The sequence below is a fragment of the Pongo pygmaeus genome, chromosome 7 (assembly GCF_028885625.2).
Source record: "Pongo pygmaeus isolate AG05252 chromosome 7, NHGRI_mPonPyg2-v2.0_pri, whole genome shotgun sequence".
Lineage (NCBI taxonomy): Eukaryota > Metazoa > Chordata > Mammalia > Primates > Hominidae > Pongo > Pongo pygmaeus.
The window spans coordinates 93,829,289-93,849,261 of record NC_072380.2 but is presented as its reverse complement, the minus strand read 5'-3'; positions in this window follow the sequence as shown (position 1 = coordinate 93,849,261).

Sequence of the window (19,973 nt, the reverse complement as noted above, 5' to 3'; positions counted from 1 at the left end):
TTTTTTAGTATTTTCAGAGGGAAATTTCTCATCCAAGTAATTTGTAGCAAGAAAACATGAAAGTGTGTGCCCTGACCTCATTCCATCTCAAACACTAGTGAGAGGAATTTAGGCTGAAGGTCAGAACCACTTTATCTTAGATAAGCTTGTTCAACCTGTGGCCCGGGGGCCACACACGACCTAGCATGGCTTTGAATGCCACCCAACACAAATTTGTAAACTTTCTTAGAACCTTATGAGATTTGTGTGTTTGTGATTTTTTTTTTAAGCTCATCAGTTATCGTTAGTGTTGATGTATTTTATGTGTAGCCCGAGACAATTCTTCCTTCAATGGGGCCCAGGGAAGCCAAAAGATTGGACACCCTGTCTTAGATCATAGTTCAAAGTTGGTTCTTGTTCTTCCCCTCAGCCGGTGACTTAGCTGATTGTAGTCAATGCCTAAAGATGCTCTACTGTGAGTAGGACAGGATGAGTTGGTTACTGTCGCAGCTCCTACACAAGTAGAATGTGGTTCCTGTAGAATAAAAATAATATTCTTTACTATTATTGAAAGATAAACAGAAGGTTGAATTTCAGTTATTTCAATGTATCATAATGAGAAGGGAATGGGTTTTGGAATCAGATCTCAGTTCAAATCCTGACTCTGCCATTTAGGGACTGTGTATCCTTAGGAAAATCCCCCAAAATCTCTGATTCTTGGTTTCTGCACCTTACAGTTTTTGAGGAGATTGAAATAAGTTTATTTATGCAAGGCATCTAGTACAGAGCTTTGCATATAGTAGGCCTTCCAATGTGGCTTCTATTGTTATTTTAATATCCAGTCAGAAAATACAGATGGTATTGTTTGTATAACCCAACACGCCCTTGCCATTATCTTTGGTGTCCTTGATAAATTTAGGTGCCTTGCACAACTGAGCAAAGAGAATGACACTCTCACGATAGCTGCATCATAAACTGGCATTATATGCATATATTACTGATTTTTAAAATAATACTTAATTTTTATACACTGTGTGGTTGCAGGTGGACGGGGGTGGATTTAGCCTACAGGATAGGTCAGTTAAGAAGTCTTCTGGAGCTGAAGGAATGGGACACCTTAACGAAGTACTTAGATTCTCTGTGTGCTGCATCTTTGACACCAAGGTTACATGAGTGAAAGAAACCCTTGCTATGTTGCAAGGGAATTGTCTGATCATTTTGAACAGTGACCCTGTAGCATCCAGAACATCAGCCCCAGGGTTCCTTTTCCCCTTCTCTACATCTGAGCACTGCACTACGTACATCGAGGATGAAGAAACACTACAAAAGTAACATGGCCTTTGCCTTCAAGGGGTTTTAACCTAAATAAGCACAGAAACTAAAACTTACGAAAGTATGAGACACAGGGTGGAATAGTGGGATAAGCCTGAACTGCGAGCTAGAAACTCTGCATTCGAATCTCCATTTTGCTGCCAAATAGTCTTGAGTAAGTACAAATTCCCTGTGTAAAATAAAAGCATGACAGATGCTTTCTCTAGGTTCTCCCATTTCAGAATTTGATAATCCTGCTCTGCAGAAAAAAAATGATAATAACTACAATTAAATTGGATGTCTGTGACTATGACTTTACCATATCAAGTGAAAATATAGTATAAATTGGTACAATAGCACTGTGAAAATATAGTATAAATTGATACAATAGCACTGTGTCCAAAATCTTTGTTAGGTTGAAAACAAGATTTAAGGTAGCAAATGAAGAAGTGATCACCTAGCCGTAAATTTTAGACATCAAGGGATTTTGAGAAATTATGGATATTAATGTTCTCTCTTCTTGAGTCAAGGTTAATAAAATAAGAGCTCCTGGAAGAGATAGGTCTAGTGGCATATTATGAAGAAGGTGGGAAATAGGTATCTGGAGAAAGAGAGAAATCCCTTCTTCTCTAGGTCTCTCAAATGTTAGTGTTCCTTGGGGTGCATCTTAGATATTCCTCTGTTTTTCCTCTGCATACCTTACATAGCCATCTCCACCATGGTCACATTAAATGTTGCATTGATAAAATAAAAATTACATTAAAGATTCACAAATCCCCAGCCCCGAACTTTCTCCTGGGTTCTCACTCCTTACTTCGCATTTCCATGTTTCAAAGTTTTCTCAAACAAAACATATCTAAAACATGACTGGTCCCATTGTTCCCCCTGGACATCCCTTTTTTTCCTTCCTCTCTCAGTAAATGGAACCACTAGTTCTCAGTTTCCCAAACCCAAAACCTCGATAATATTCTTAATCCATTCTTCTAAGTTACCTACAATATCCAATCAATTCTTCAAATATTCATCATCTTCTCCTGTGTGCCAGGCCCTGGTCAAAGCATTTGAGATTTATCAGTGAACAAAACAGACCAAAAAAAGCTACTTTCCTCTGTGGAATTTAAATGAAGCATTGGTGCCCCTGATTCTGCTTATATTTCTCACAAATTCATCCAGTGTTCTTTACCTCACTGTCATTACCCTACTTCCAAGCATTCTCCACTCTTATTTCCTCTGACAGTCTAACAAGTCTCCTTTCATCCTGCCTCCAACTCTCTTGCCATCCAGTAGCCTGAGTGAACATGTTAAAATCCAAATCTGATCAAATCACTCCCCAGTGTAAATCTCTTCAACAGCTGCCAACACCCTAGGGTGCCATTTCATCTCTTTTAAGCATCTGTGACCTGACCCTTCTTCCTTAAGTGTTTCCTGTTGTAACACTTCCCACTTTGGTACTACCTGCTCCTACTATACTGAACTTCTTCCAACTGCCCTAAAGGACCTTGCTCTCTTTCTCACACCCTGTGCTTTTGTAATTGTTGTTATCTCTGCTTGGAATGTTCTTCCCCACTTTCTTCTTTTTCTCACTGTTCCTATTCATTCTTCAAGCTATTGCTTAAATGTCACTTTCTCAGGGAAGCCCTTTCTCTATCCAATAGATTGGTGAGCTGCTCCTGTGTTGAGTTTCCTTTGTACCCCACGTCAGACCTCTGCTTGCATTAGTCACAGATTCCTGCTGTTGCTTGTTTGCTAGTCTGTGGTCCAAATTAGATGGTAAGCATTGTATTATAAGGACCTCGTTTGCCTTGTTCTCTGCTACATCCTAGAAGCTAGCACAGTATGGGGCCCCGACTAGACCCTTAAATATTTATTACATGAATGAATGATTAATACATGAATGAATGAATGAATGAATGAATGAATGAATGAGATGAACACTTGGAGCAGCAGACACCCAGAACTATTAGGCCTCTCTAACGTAGTTAGAGACTTCATCCCTATTGAAGTCACTAGGGGTCCAGCATGACACACACATCACTGTCTAGCCTTAAGAATCATTACTATAGTTTAAGTCTGGTTGAATTTGGATAGAAATTTTTCTTAGCATTCCAGTTACTGTAATTTATGGTTACTGTAACTGCAAATTTTTGTTTTGGTTTAAGTGTCTCTTGAGTTAAATATACTTCAATATACATCCCCACTAGACTTTGTGTCACAAGGTTCAGTCTTTAGATGCATTTCAAACCCACACATAGTTTTTCATATTGTACCCCAAACATTCCCTGCCTTAAGATTTTTATAAAACAAGTATTTCATCTCTGAAATGTATTAACCAATAATGATCAATAACGTGTGATTGGCACAGAATGCTTCTTAAATTCTGAGAATGCTGGAACATTTCTTCCCAGAGTCAAAACACTGGTAGAGTGCAAAACTTTGAGAATAATAGGCAAGACTGTTCCATACACCAGAGAATATAGGTCACATTTAGAATAACAGTGACCTGAGGTTTGAGATCACTGTTGCCTGATGGTTTTAAATCATAGCTTCACATTAGAATCACTTAGAGAGCTTCTGAAAACACAGTTAAATCAAACCCATCGACATGTCTAGGGATGGACCTCAGGGGTCAGTATTTCAGCTCTCCAGGCAATCTTAAAGAGAACCATTTCTGTAGCCCATAAGACAAATCTATATAATGATTAAATAGCAGCCACTTGGACTTGTACATGCAGAAGGGAGATTTAATGTTATTATAGCAGAGAGTGCTCTGGTTGTCTCTATTTTTGCCCTGTGGGGGAATCCGTTTTCAACTCAGATACTATTTACCCACTCTGAAGGAAAATTAACCTTCCTCACAATTATGTAATAGAGTTGTCTGGCCATACAAATAAGAAAAGTAACCTCTTCTGGGATATTTAATAGCAGACATTTTATAAAGCATTTCAGAGAAAAGAATCATGTTATTCCTGACATTGACTGATACTAAGTGAACAGAGCAATTGCATGAGTAGAACTTGATAATTTTCTGTAAATAGAAATAAAGGTACCTAGGTTAGGTAATTTTTCTGACTCTCCAGACTAAGTGAGCTCCCTCTGTCATTTCTATATGTGCCTTTCAATAATCGTACTTTTAATAGAGCTTACATTGATTTGTATGATTTAAAAAAATTCCTTCCTTATTCCCCGACTTTACTGCAAGCTCTAGGAGTGGAAAGACTGTGTTTTCACTCACCATATCCTTACCCAACCTTGTTCTTAGTAGAGATTCGAACATACTCATTAAATGAAAGAGAGGAGAGGTTGGGGAAGTGAGGAAGGAGGAAAGCTTTAAACTACTTCACATCACATGTCTCCTGGAAAAGTATTTTATGTCTATTAGAATCTTCACTCATGAAAGTTCTGCTCCACGCAGTTTCTAGAAATCAAGCACCAACAAAGGAAACCTCAACATGTTTGCAAAGCCAATGCAGTTTCATCAGGTCACTGGGTCAGCATCATTTGGAACATTTCACCTTATTTACCTTTTCATTTTGAGACATCATTTAAAAATATTATAAGACTATAATGAGAACAAGGTTGTGTCTTTTGTCTTGATCAATATTGTATCCCCAGTAGATGGCACTGTGTGGGATTTAAGGTAGGTACTCAATACATATTTCTTTAATAAATGCTGAATAGGATAAGTGGGTATATGAATGAATGAAGTAGCATTTCAACACAGCCTAGTATACACTGGAAAGAAAATGGACAGATTTTAGACAAATTCAGAAGAAAATCTTTACAGGTCTAGAACAGAGAAAATTTGCTTAACTACATAGCTATAACAGAGTATAATAAGCATAGATAATTTCAGCAACATTTTTAAAACAAATTCATATTCAGCAGTTTTTCCTATCTTTCTAGTGGCACTGGGGACACAAGATGTATGTAAGCAAAAAGTTTTGAAAATAAAGTTAGGAATGTAGGTTATAAAATTTCTAGTGTTCTTTCTTTAAATCATTTGAAGTCTAACCTGATTTATTTTTTTAAACACTAGGGAATCTTTCATGGTTACTGCATCAAAAATACAGATTTGACATCTCACAAAATGACAGCAGAACATGAGGTTAGTACCTGTATCAAGGATTTGAAATCTCCAGCCTCATTCTTCAGTACCCTATTTCACTTCTATTGCACTTTATCCCTGTGAATATCTTAGTGGTTCCTTAGTATATCAATTAAGAAAACTCACAGTTTAGCGAACTTTTAAATCTTGCTCTATAAATTACATGTTTCTACGTAGTTGCTTCTCTTTCTGTAGTGCCAGTTTTAACAAGAAAAGAACAACTGGGATTGACTGACGCTATACACTGGTGTTTGCTCTTTCTGTGAGTGGCAAAGGCAACATCTGTACTCTGAAGGCTCCCTTGGTTTATTTGAAAACTTCCAGAATTCCAATCAGATAACAAACACTGACCTCTCCCAAGACCAAGCTCTTTACCGTGTCCATCAAGGCCTTCTGTCAATATATTCTGTCATTTTTCTAATTTCTTCTTCTCTGTTAGGGATTTCCAGAGAAACAGAACCAACCAGGGTGTGTATGTGCGTGTGTGTGTGTGTGTGTGTGTGTGTCTGTGTAGAGGTGAAAGAGAGAGAGAGATTGAAAGAGATGAACTGGCTCACACTATCATGGAGGGTCAATTCCAAAATCTTCAGGTGAAGCTGGCAGGGGAGACCCAGGAAAGAATTGTAGTCTGAGTCCTACAGGCAGTTTGCTGACAATTCCTTCTTGTTTGGGAGAGGTCAGTGTTTGTTGTATCAAGATCCTCAACTGATTGGATGAGGCTCATCCTCATTATGGAGGGTAATCTGCTTTAGTCAACGTCTGTCTGTTTAAGTGTTCATCTCATGCAAAAAGTATTTTCACAGAAACATTCAGAATAATATTTGACCAAATATCAAGGCACTGTGGCCCAGCTACATTGACACACAAAATTAATCATCACATCTTCTATCTAAATTATGTAGATTTCCTTAACATTATCAGCCCCACCCCCACACCATACATGCTATACCATTCTAGCCTTTCTTTGTCTCCCAGTAACAACCACTTTCTTATCTGCCAAGAATGTCTTCAAAATTCTCTCCTGATGATTACCAGACTGTATTGTGTGTTGTAATCATCAGAACTAGCAAAGAATAGAGAGGCCCGACCTTGTGGAAGTAACACAGGGCCTGGGTATCTGCATTTTACCAAGTTTCATAAATGATTCTGATACATATCAAAGCTTGAGAAACATTTCTTTAATCAAAAGTATATCCTACATTCAAGTGGCCCTGTGACAGTCCCTTTATTTAAAAAGTTATATTTTCATGATCTCATCCCAATCCAAAAGTAACTTTTCCTTCTGTAAACTCCAACACTTTGAATATATCTCACACAATTTCAAATTTCCTTTTATATCCCCTTGAAATAGTTTTCTAAGTGTGTTCTATTTATATGCATTTCTGTACAATGTGTTTTGAGGGTAGTGACCTCAAAACATATGCAGCATACAGAATACAGCATAATCTAATACATGAAAAGATTCTCAACCCTGGATTCACTTTAGAATCACTTGGTGGATTTTTGAAAATCCCTATGCTCAGGTTTCATTTCCAGAGCTGCTGATTTAATTACCAGGGGTGGACATTGGGCACCAGTATGTTTTAGAAGTTCTCCAGGTGATTCCAGTGTATTCTCAACCAGGACTGAGAATCACAGTTACTGTGAAAAGAGATGAGAGGGAGGAATCTTTGTCCTTTTGTTATCATGGTATATCCCCGGTACCCAGGGCAGTGCCAGATGTGTAGTAGGTCAAATATTTGATTGAATGGGTCAAATATTTGACCATTTTCTTTTCTGTATGAATTCTGTAAAAGTTCTTTCACTTCTCTAAGCCTCAGTTCACCACTTTTATAGAATGGGAATAACAATACCTATATCAATAATGATGGTTTTGAAGAATAAATGAGATGACAAGTTATTTGTCACATAGCAGATGCTGATCAAAAGTGAACTCCCTTTCCTTCAAAAGTTGGTGTTCTCATCCTATTTCTGACACTGGCAGGAATTCTGTGGGCACAAAAACTTAATACACGTGAAGTGTGTATTGAATGAATGAGTTATGAAAAATTAAATGATAGATACATTATCTGGGACTAAAATGTGATAACGTCTCATTTTAATTGTTGGCTTTGTGGATTCCACTGTCCCACTCCAGGGAAGAGATAAGATGGTAAATATTAATCACAGGATATGTTGCAATTATTTGTGCTATATTTCTGTCAGTACCTGCTAAAAAGAAGAGCAGTTATAGTTTGTGTGAAACTTCTCTTATTAAAATGAAGGCATAGTAATTAAGAAACTGGAACGCGATCAAATGAACCCATTTGGTCCCAAACCTTACTTGCAATAACATGCTTAATTTTCATTGACTCTTAGAGACCTTAAAGGTCATTGTGTAATGTTTGGACTACACAGGGAAATGAAGAGAGGAGCACACTTTTGAATTGTCCCTTCATTTGTCTGTGGTGTGTATGTGTGAACTCCACATTTGCCGGTGGTGTGCCTGTGTTCACACAAACACACAGTTTGGTGAAATGCAAACTTTGCAATACAAAATGTTGAATTAAACTTGGTCCCTGTGTCAGGACTCTGTGAGCTGGTGAAGGGCCACTTTTATTTCTAAATTGTCACTAGCTATTCAACTTCCGCTTTTCTTCTTCTCTCTAGCTGTAAGTGCGGGAACTTCTGACTTTTTCCCCTTTCTTTCTTCCTCATGTTACTCAGAAAATAAACATAAAAGGAACAAGTGAGTTTTTGCAAAGAACTCTTAGGAACCTGCTTGAGCAAGTAATAACAGCCTGAGGAAAAATGCTGTATGCCAAGGGTCTAGCTTCACACAAAACCTGGGTGTTCTGTGACTTGAAGTGGACGTGTGAAGACAGGAGGCTCTCCATGTTGGGCTAATTTGATTCAGTAACAGTGAAGACATTGAAACAAAATATGCAAGGGTTACCAGTTGACATTTTATCACAGAAGTTTGCTTGGATGAAAAAAATGACACAGGAAAATCTGTATGTGGGGCTACTATATACATTAAATCTTAAATTATATTTTGAAATTTTTATTTTATTTTATTTTGAGATGGAGTCTCACTCTGTCACCCAGGCTGGAGTGCAGTGGCACGATCTCAGCTCACTCCACCTCCCAGGTTGACGCCATTCTCCTGCCTCAGTCTTCTGAGTAGTTGGGACTATAGGCGCCTGCCACCACACCCAGCTAATTTTTTTTTTTTGTATTTTTAGTAGAGACGGGGTTTCACCGTGTTAGCCAGGATGGTCTCCGTCTCCTGACCTCGTGATCCACCCACCTCGGCCTCCCAAAGTGCTGGGATTACAGGCGTGAGCCACCGTGCCTGGCCATTTTGAAATTTATGACACAATAGTTAAGATTCCTATAATGAAAAGGCAGAAACTAAACTCTGGTGCTGCATTTACTGTATTAGTTTTGTAAAGAAAATAAAAATCACTTGTCATAAACAACACTTTCAGATTTTCATCTCTTTTCTGAAATTGATTGGCAGGAAACAGATCACGCTGTGACTGGCTTGATAACAGAGACATAAGCAAAAACATTAGGCTACTTCTAAGAACCATTGTCATTCCAATAAATTATCTATATATACCCCCACTATGTACAGTAACTTTGCAGGGGACAGTGTATGATGAAGTCATTAATTGATGAAGGTGCAAAGCAAAAGCCCTAGGATACTCATGACATTTCAACTTTCCACTAAATTGTGAGATCTTGGTATCTTATTAATTGTGTATCCAGACTAAAGGAACAACTCCAGGGATGAAAGTGGGCTGCATTCAGGTAGAGAGTAGACCTATGACTTTCTTTCTAGAGAAGACTCCCAAGTGGATTGATTCAGCCCATGAACTTGAAGCTAGAGATAAGGAATATGTAGGGAGAATGAGTGACCCTGAATGAGTCTCCGGATTGAAAACATCCCTATAATATAGTCCTTTAAGTCCAAAAAACTTTTAAAACACTATTTGGAATCTTATAAAATAGAAGACCAGTTTTCAAAGTAATTAGAAACAACTTTCTAACAACTCAGAAAAGAGAAATAATCGGGGTCATCCTTTTACATTGTGAGAGGTGACTGTTGAATGCATTTGGAGAAAAGTACATAAAATTAAGCAAGCCCTTATTGAAAGAAAAAACAAAACTGCAGGATTATTTATAGCCTTCACCCATTTTCAATGTATTTGACCACAAATCTTTTCAAAATGCTAGACTAATTCCAGCTCTTTCACTGGACTAATTTTTAATGAATTCATTTAAAAAATGCTCATTAATTTAAACTGATTAGTCTCTCAGACTCTAGTTGTCATTTTAATCAATCATCCACATAATGTAATCTTTCTGAAAGAGAAGTCCAATCATGTCCCTCTCTATTTGAAAAAATCCCCCTGTTTCCCAGTGACTCCCTTTAGTTTTCCAGATCTAGATTAGAATGGAGCACGAGGCCCTTTATGTTCTGCTGACAGTCCTAGTCTCTGCCACAACTTCTTGTTCACTTATGCCTAAGAGTTACCCAACCTCTAGCTGGGCATGGTGGCAGGTGCCTGTAATCCCAGCTATTTGGGAGGCTGAGGCAGGAGAATCGCTTGAACCCAGGAGGTGGAGGTTGCAGTGAGCCAAGACTGCACCATTGCACTCCAGCCTGGGCAACAAGAATGAAACTCTGTCTTAAAAAAAAAAGAGTTACCCAACCTCTCAGTCTCCTAAACACTCTGTAAGTACTTCCTGGCCTCTAAGCCATTGGCCATAAAATCTCTTCCTGGAATTACACAATATCATTTTAAAATCAGAGTTTCCACTCAGTAAACTCTTCTTTGATCCTGAAGAAAATTACTTTTACCTCTCAGTGGGCTTCCATTATACTTAAGATATTTTTCTATTTTAGCACTTGAACAGGTCACTGCAGTTATTTTGATTACATAATTCTCTCTCCCACTGGACCTCATGAGGTCTGGGATTGGGTCTTATTCATCTTTGTATTTACTCTGGGAGAAAAGAGTGCCAAGTGCATTTGGAGAAAGGTATGTTACCCAAAATTAAGCAGGTCTTTTTTTTTTTTTTCTTTTTAACTGCAGAACTTCTCATTGCCTTACTCATACAAAGATATTAAGAGACCTTGTTCCCCATAGTTCTCACAGTTGTCTGATCACTCTCCCTCAGTAATAGATTGAATGGTCACCCTCAAAAAAATATGTCCACACTCTAATGGGAGAAACCTACGGGTGTGATTTAAGCCCTAAATCTAATGACAAGTTTCCTTATAAGAAATAAAAGAGGAGAAAGCAATGTTAAGATGGAGGCAGAGATTGGTGTGATCCAGCCACAAGCAGGGGAACCTGGAACCACCAGAAGCTGGAAAAGGCAAGGCCGAATTTTCCCCTAGAAACTTCAGAGGGAGCATGTCCCTGCCAACATCTTGTTTTCAGACTTCTACCCTCCAGAACGTCTAGAGTACCCTCCAGAGCTTCTAGAGAACACATTTCTGTTGTCATAAGCCACCCAGTTAACGGTAATTCGTTACAACAGCCCTAGGAATCTAATAAACTCCTCCCTTTTCAGTTGCCTCCATTATTTGTTATTCTGATGCCTCCTTATATGATAGTTTTCCCCATAGTTCTGTACCTGCTCCTCTTACTTTACACTGTAACCTAGAGTGAACTTACCTACTCCAGACCACCACATATTTTTCTGATCCAGATCTTTATTTCCTGTGCTCTATATCTGTTTAGCCAACTTCCTGTTAGACACTGTAAATGTACTAATCTGTAGGTTATTCAAAATACACTTATCTCTCTGTCTCTCTCTCTCTCTTTCCTATAAAACTCCTTTTGGATGGCCTATTTTCTGCCTGGTACCACTGGGAGGGCACTTTACAATAATTTCTGATATGAACTCTTAATCCTATCAGCATCACAAGTCCTTGTTGAACATATTTTTTAAGACAGAATTTATTCTTCTAACTATAGAACAATTTTAGATAAATTGAAATTATTGAAAAATAGGAAGAAAAACAACTTACTTATAACCTCACCATCTAAGACAATCACCATTAACCACTGAGTGCACTTCATTCCAGTCATTTTTTTATATAATTTTTTCATATTTGTGATCAGGGTATACATACTTTTATATACTTATAGATTAATGAGAACATCTCACTTGTTTTCAGAAGTGTCAGTGTTTGTTTTAGGCATCTCTGAAACATAACTTCTCATCTATTACCAATAGTCTCCTAAATTAATTTTAAAATAGTGCTTGCTTATCATCCTCACTTTGACTTGAACCAGAGCCCAGGCGCTAAACTAGTTTTCCACCTTGTGTTCCTTTCCAGTAGAGCCATAATCATTAAAATAGCGTGAGATGATGTAGTCTCTCATGAAAGCTACTCTACATTGCCCAAACCTGCTGAAGAATTATCATATGCAATTGTTTCTGGAATGTCATCATTCAGTTTAGATTTCACAGTTGATGTTAATATGGGAGGGATAAATTACTGACATACTGCCTAGCCTGAAGCTAATTAGTTTTGTAAGTACATGTATGATCACAAAGCCAGAGATGGAAGTGCTCTGCCTTCAATGACAATGTCTTTTACTACTGGATATTTCATTGTAATTTTTAGACTCCGAAGGGTGAAAATGTTAAGCTTAAAAATCCTAAATTGGAGAATATATCAGAATATTTTTTAAAGCTTTTGATAGAACAGTGGATTTTCTTCCCACAGTTTTCACTGAAGTCAACCCTTAGAGCACAGGTTGCCTTTTCCACAGCAGCAAGGGGTCAATGCTCTCAGGTAGCCTTTGTCCTCATCACCTCCCACCCCTGCCAGCTATCCTGACTCACCAAATTTTGTAACTGTTTTAATCACTGATGTTGTGAACGATATTAATCTCATCTCTATTCTGCTCAAAATGTGGGAAAATCTTTTCTCAGTTCATCAGCAACAAGATTAGACCTTTTCAAAAGAGGAGATTAGAAATCAGACACATAAAAGTTAGAAATGGGTGCATGCGTAAATATGGATTAGTGACCCAATGGCTTGTCTACAGATCACTGCAACTTGAGTACACTCTGCACTCCCAGAGAGTTGCATATTGGTTATCCATGACCTATCCCCAACCTGTAGACTTGTGGGAATATCCAGCCCCATCCAGAGCTCATTCATGACTCAGAGAGATGTGGAATCCCATAAGCTTCTCCTTATGTCCTCTCACCAGGTTGGTTCTAGCTTTTGGGTCCTTGTAGGGTTGCCTCAATTACCTCCAAGTCATTTGACTGCTGGTCTTCCTGTTCCCTTAAAAATCCCTGTGCCATGGTCCCATTCAGACCATATTTCCCAAAGATGATAGTTGCCCAGATGCCCCAAGGCGAGTGCCCGGTGTTACCCTATATAAAGCAAGAACCCCCAGGCTCCCTTATGACAGACTGGGTCAGAAACATTTTTAAGGAGTAAGTTCTCCTGATGTTTAACTTTCAGCATTTCATTTTATTCCCTTTCTCCAAGAGAAGAAGGTCAAGGTCAATAGCTCCTGGGAAGTTTCCATTTTCTCCATTCTGGCTGGGATTTTATAACACTCCATCAGCAAATTGTCTTTACAGAGTCAGTAGGTTCTTGTTTTTGAGACTTCACTGACACAAAAGTAAAGAAAGTCTGGCCCTAGAGGAAATTGTTTACCTTTCTAGTTTTATTCCCAGGCCTCTAGTGGCTCCTAGACATTACCTCTAGGCTCAGATCCTGCTGAAAGATTTTCTTTGTCTTTTTTTTTTTTTTTTTTTTTTAAACCCTGGGGCTCCTGGAAGTCCAGTCCTATTTGTTGAGCTGTTGATTGGGAAGTATTTTCCACACGCTGTCCTATCTCTGGATACTTCCAAGTCATGGTTGGATCTGGCAAGTAAAGCACAACATCTGAGGTTATAGTAACAATAGATATAAATCCAAGTACTAGTCAGCATGGGAGACACATGGAGACTTCTAGAAGGCAGTACTTAAAATAGCAGGCAGGTTGACTGTCAGCAAGAGGGAAGCCTGTGGCAAGTCCACAGGCACAGAGTAAGGGATCAAAGGCAAAACTCCATTCAGTTAAAAAAGAAACAACCTTGCAAACACAAGATATGGTCTGAGCCTCATCAGGGGTGTCACCATGCAAGGACTGAGGCCAAGGGAATGGCTCAGAAACTTAGCAGTCAGAATTAGTTTGCAAACTGAGCGTGGGGGTCTCAAAAGTACACAGATGCTCAATAATCAAAACTGATATGTATTTCAGGTCCAGACAAGATTGAGCTAATGTTAATTCCCAGGCTGATGGTAAACAGCAGGGCTTCTCAAATTTTATTGTATGTTTAAACAATTCACCAAAGAAATCTTTTGAAAAATGCACATTTTTGATTCAGTAAATCTGGAGTTGGTTCTGATCATCTGCAATGCTAACAAGCTTCCAGGTGATGCAGATACTGCAGATCTGTGATACACTGTGTGTGTGTCTTTTTATATTTGTTGATTTTTTTTTTTTTTTTTTTTTTTTTTGAGACAGAGTCTCACTCTGTCAACCAGGCTGGAGTGCAGTGGCACGATCTCGGCTCACTGCAAACTCCACCTCCTGGGTTTAAGCAATTCTCTACCTCAGCCTCCTGAGTAGCTGGGATTACAGGCACCCACCACCAAACCTGGCTAATTTTTTGTATTTTTAGTAGAGACGAGGTTTCACTATCTTGGCCAGGCTGGTCTTGAACTCCTGACCTCGTGATCCACCTGCCTCGGCCTCCCAAAGTGCTGGGATTACAGGCATGAGCCACCGCGCCTGGCCTTGATTTGTTTTTAAATGTTGAAATAATTTTTGGTTTACAGAGAAGTTGCAAATACAGTACAGAGCTCCTACACGCCCTTCATCCTGCTTCCCCTAATGTTAATATCTAATGTGTACATTTGTCAAAACCAATAAATGAACATTGCTACAATACTAGCAACTAAACTATAGACTTTATTTGGATTTCTCCATTTGTTCTACTAATGTTTCTTTCTGTTCCAGGATCCAATTTGGGATCCCACATTGCATTTGGTCATCCTGTTTCCTTAGTTTCCACAGATCTGTGACAATTTCCCAGGTTTTCCTTGTTACTCATGACCTTGACAGTTTGAAGAGTATTTTGTAGAATATCCCTCAATTTTGTCTTCATATATCTGAGATTACATGAAGATTAAATTTGGGTTATGAGTGTTTAGGAAGACCACAGAAGTGAAATGCCTTCTCATTGCATCCTAGCAGAGGGTACATGATGACAGCATGACTTTACACTGGGGATATTAAACTTGATCCTGTGGTTAATGTGATATTTACCAGGTTGCTAAAGTTATAATTTTTCCCTTTTCATACTCTGTTCTTTGAAAGTGAGTCTAAGTGTGGTCAATGCTTCTCAAATTTGAGCATACATCAGAATCACTTGGAGGACTTATTAAAACTAGGCTCTTTTTTCAATTTCTGATTCAGCAGACCTGGGGCTGGGGCCAAGAATGTGCATTTCTAAAAAGTTCTTTGGTGATGGTGATGTCGCCTAGTCCAAAGCCCACACTTTGAGAACTACTGGTCTAGAACATTTGTCCTTAGTTGCTGAGCCTTAGACTTGAGTCAGAATTGCCTGGGAATAATTTTAGAAATATATATTCCCAGGCTTTGTCCTTGGCAATTCTGACCTATGCCGGCTCATAGGAATTGGCATTTTTACAAATGCAAGTCGGGCTTGAGAACCATGAGGTTACTGCTACTCTGCAATAATCTGATTAAAGTGTAATTGGCCGAGAGCCTGGGGGCAAGTGCTCAGGCAGCAGGTGGGGTCCCAACAGCTCCAGCTGTAAGAAGCAAAGGGTGGGAGAGCCTGGGAACCCAGCAGGGTCTGAATCATAGGCCTTCAGGCTGCCTGGGTCTGACCTTGCTGTCTTTATTCATCCCTCCAGGAATTCCGTGTATTATTTTGATTTGTCTGAATCACATGATTGCTCACAAGCAGCACCAGCAAGCCAGCACTCAACCCTAAGACCAGCCTTCAGTGAGCAGTCTGCTGAAATTCTAAAACACAGTAAGGCATAGCATAGCATGCTGTTTACCAGCATCAACTAATTTATTTTATTGCCTAAATCTTAAGTTCTTCAGTATTCACACAAAAGATGTTGTATGATTACAAAGATTCCAAAAGAAAATTGCCGGGAGGGGGTGATGAAGGAGGGAGAGATTAAAAAAAAAAAAAAAAAACTAAAGAAGTAAGGAAAATGTTTTGCTTACATGAACTTCAGAAAAAATTTAATTTATATAATTTTATCATATAATTATTATAGTTATTATTATTCAGCCTTTTATTCCATTATCGTAATAACTTACTATTACTTATAAAAATTACCTTTATCCTTGGTGAATATGGTGAAAAGTGTTATCATTTTTAACTGACAAAAAACAATTCTGTGTAATAAAGACAAATAAGTTTAAATGGTATTTTACATAATAAAATAAACTTTTTATTTAAAACATAAAGGTAGCCAGGCTTGGTGGCTCACACCTGTAATCTCAGCACATTGGGAGGCCGAGGTGGGCAGATAACTTGAGGTCAGAAGTTTGAGACCAGCCTGGCCAACATGGCAAAATCCCATCTCTATCAAAAATACAAAAATTAGCTGGGTGTGGTGGTGCACGTCTGTAATCCCAGCTACTCAGGAGGTTGAGATATGAGAATCTCTTGAACCCAGGAGGTGGAGGTTGCCGTGAGCCGATATTGCACACTACACTCCTGCCTGGGTGACAGAGCGAGACTCCATCTCAAAAACAATAAAAAAATTAAAAAGTAATACAAATTAAAATAAAACATAAAGGTCCCTAAGATTGTTTAAAATGAGATTTTTCTCTGTATTACTTTCCTGTGGCTGCCACAACAAATTGCCACAAACTTAGAGGCTTGAAACAACAGAAATGTGTTCTCCTACAGATTTGGAGGCCAGAGATAGAAACTAAGGTGTTGGTAGCTTCTAGAAGGCTCTGGGGGAGAATCTTTCTCATGCCTCCCTTCTGGCTTCTGGTGGCTGCTGACAATCCATGGTGTCCCTAGGCTTATGGCAGCTCGTCAATTGCTATCTTCATGTGACCTTTTCTTTTGTCTCCATATGTCTTAAATCTCCCTCTCCTTTCTCTTATAAGAACATATGTTATTGAATTTAGAGTTTGCCTAAATCCAATACAGTCTCATCCTGAGAGCCTTAATTAATATCTGCAAAGATCCCATTTCTAAAGAAGGTCACATTTACAAGTGTACTGGGGGTTAAGGCTTGAATGTGTCTTTTGTGGTGGACACTGTCCAACCCACTACAATTTCAGATATAGTTTGGGTGCTTACACCCTCCACACCTCATATTGAGATGTAATAATCCCCAGTGTTGGAGGTGGGGCCTGGTGGGAGGTGTTTAGGTCATGGGGGCCGATCCTCCATGAATGACTTGGTGCTGCCCTTGTAATAATGAGTAAGTTCTTGCTCTGAGCTCACACAAGATCTGGTTGCTTAAAAGAGCATGGCACCTCCCCATCTCTGTCCCTTGCTCTAGCTCTTGCCATGTGATACACCAGCTCCCCATTTGCCTTCTGCCATGATTGTAAGCTTCCTGAGGCCCTCATCAGAAGCAGATGCTGGCACCATACTTCCAGTACAGTCTGCAGAACCATGAACCAATTAAACCACTTTTCTTTATAAGTTACCAGTCTCAGGTATTCCTTTATAGCAACACAAAAATGGTGTAACACAATTCCCAACCCTATTAAAAAAAAGTTGAAGTGTGTGAAGAATGCTGGCATGGAGCAGTGCCATGTTACTCCTTGCTTGGAAGACCACACGCCTCATCCCAGTCATTCAGCTCAGCTTCCTGTCCGCTGCCCACCCCCAGGTGTGCATTTGAGTAGCAGCACCAAGGCAGAAACACCCTGAGCCTCATGAATGGCCAAGTTTCCTGATGTTCTTAGCCAGAAAATACTAAGAGATGGCCTAGTTCCCTTAATGCCCTTCCTACAAAGCCTACCCAGTATAAGAAGAGACTCATGCAGATATTTAGGTCGCTATTTTTTGTTTGCCACAGCACTTAAATTTTTCTAGTGAGCTTTCTCCATTTTCAATAAATTTTACTTTAAAAAGCCACTGTAAATTTTTTTCCTTACAGAATGGTTTTAATCCAAGTGCATTAGAACCACATGGAAAACTTGAAGGCTTAATATTGCTGAGGTGATAAAAAAAGTAGAAGAATTTTATAGATACTGAGGGCTATTTCTGAAGAAACTCTATAATTTAACAGGCTCATTAACCACTCCAGTTTAGACTCAGGAAGAAGCAGATAGAGGACAGCTTTTTAAACTAGGTTTCTTTCCTCAATTTCCTTACACAATTAATTTTTGATTCTTGTATCTTTCTGTCTTACAGCACTTAGAGTGATTTTAAAAATATTCCATATATTTGACTGATAACCGTCTCATGTTACTTTTATAAATGCCAGAGTTTGGCTCCTTATGTTAATTTTTCTGTTGGCATTATCCATGGCATAAACATAAAAATGTCTTTTGATGAAAAATCTGTTAAATGAAAAATAGTATCCACCATTCTTCTATCCCAAGAAAAGAAAGCCTATAGTAGTTGTTAAGTTATGATCCCCAGTTTTAAAAATTTACACTTGAGACTCTAAAACAGGGGTTGACAAATATTTTTTCTGTGAAGAGCCAGTAGTAAATATTTCAGGCTTTGCCAGTCATATGTTTGTTGTAACTACTCAACCTCACTATTGCAGCATAAAAGCAACCATAGATAATATGTAAAGGAATAAGTGTGGTTGTGTTCTAATAAAACTTTATCTACACATGGCAGCTGGATTTAGTATATGGGTCATAGTTTGCCAACCCGTGATCTAAAATATCAACTTGTTCTCCAGCTGTGTACTATATTGCTAGATACTCACAGGGAAACATGAAGGAATTCGGTGTAGTTTCAGATTCTCTTTCACAGATTTGGAAACATTTTGGGGGTCTATTTCAATTCCCATTATATACTCAGTGATGGGAAAGACCTATCCTAGGGATCTTTCCTTTAGTAGGCACTCAAGCGTTTATCTACTTAGTTGCAAATGAGTAAGGCCTGAGTTCTCTTTGCATGCCAATATCTACAGAGTGCCCACTATGTCTTGTCCAGCTCCAATACACTTCAAATTGCTTCGTTGAAATAACTCAAGTTTAATAAGCCAAAAGGCTGGGAAATCTTGCATGCTGGGGCTTTCCTCTCCTGCTTTGTAGTAAAGTTATGAGATCTGTACTTCTGTTATGGATAAATATAGTCACAATACTTTTCTATAGAAAGAAAGTGTGCGTGTGCATGTATATGTGTATATACATCAGAAGAGCAACAGATAATTATGTTCCATATTTACTGGGCCATCAGGAATGCACTGGTGGGAGGAGCCACAGCATCATTAAGAGTTTCAGTGGTTGCTCTTGTTGGGTTGTTAGAGTTCAGCTCATTGGTAGCAATGGGAATGAAGATAATTTGATGCAATCTGGGCCAGATGGCAGCATTTTACTGCCAGAAACCAGGGGATTGATTGCACTTCACCATAAAATAGGGCAAGGCTGAAGGCACAGCTAAGGGTGTTTGACCTGAAAGGGGTTATGGAGATGATTAAAATAACACTGAATCCATAGAGGCAAAATAGATGATTAGCCAACAAGGGTGCTGCTTCATACATACAATCAAAATAAGGCAAGAATGGATGGGCAGCAGACTAAGGATGAGCACCCCAGTAGAAAGTCATGACCCTCTGCTCAGATTCCAGATCTGAGCCGATTTTCAGACTCAGAATCCTTTGTCTCAATAGGTGACAAGCCCACAGAAGGAAGAACCCTGAGATACCATAAACTGTGCATTTCCCCCATTTTCCTCAAAGGAGGATCTGTTATCATTTACTTGAGAAAATATGCAATGAGGAAAGAGGAATATCCAGATATTCTGATAGCCTCGGGTCTGAATTATTATTGATTCACAGAGTGCCACATCATCATGTTACAGTGAAGACATACAGCAGCTAGGTAATAAATAGAATCCTGGCCAAAGTCTAGGTCTCAGTAGGTCCGGTAGGTCTGTGGATTCCTCCAGAAGTCATTTCCCTAGGCCCTGAATGTGTAATTGGGATTGACTCCTTGGCTGCTGGAGTAAGTTCTACCTTTCTCATTTTCTAATTCAAACAAGAATTATCATAGTGGGGAAGGCAAAATGGAAGCTTCTGAAACTGTACCCTCACACTCCCACCTTCTTCACTGCTATCCTCTCTCCATCCCTTGATAAGATGGTGAATAAAAAACATTGTATTTGGTGGCAGGGGAGGAGTGAGGAATGACAGAAATTGGGGCTACTCAAAAGGACTTTAAGACTGCAGAAGGTGGTGGTTCATATCATAGCACCATTTAATTCATGAGTCTGATCACTGCAAAATCCAAATGAATCTTAGAATATTTCTAGCCTAATGAAAAATCAACTAATAACCCCAATGGTGGCTGCTGTGCTTGAT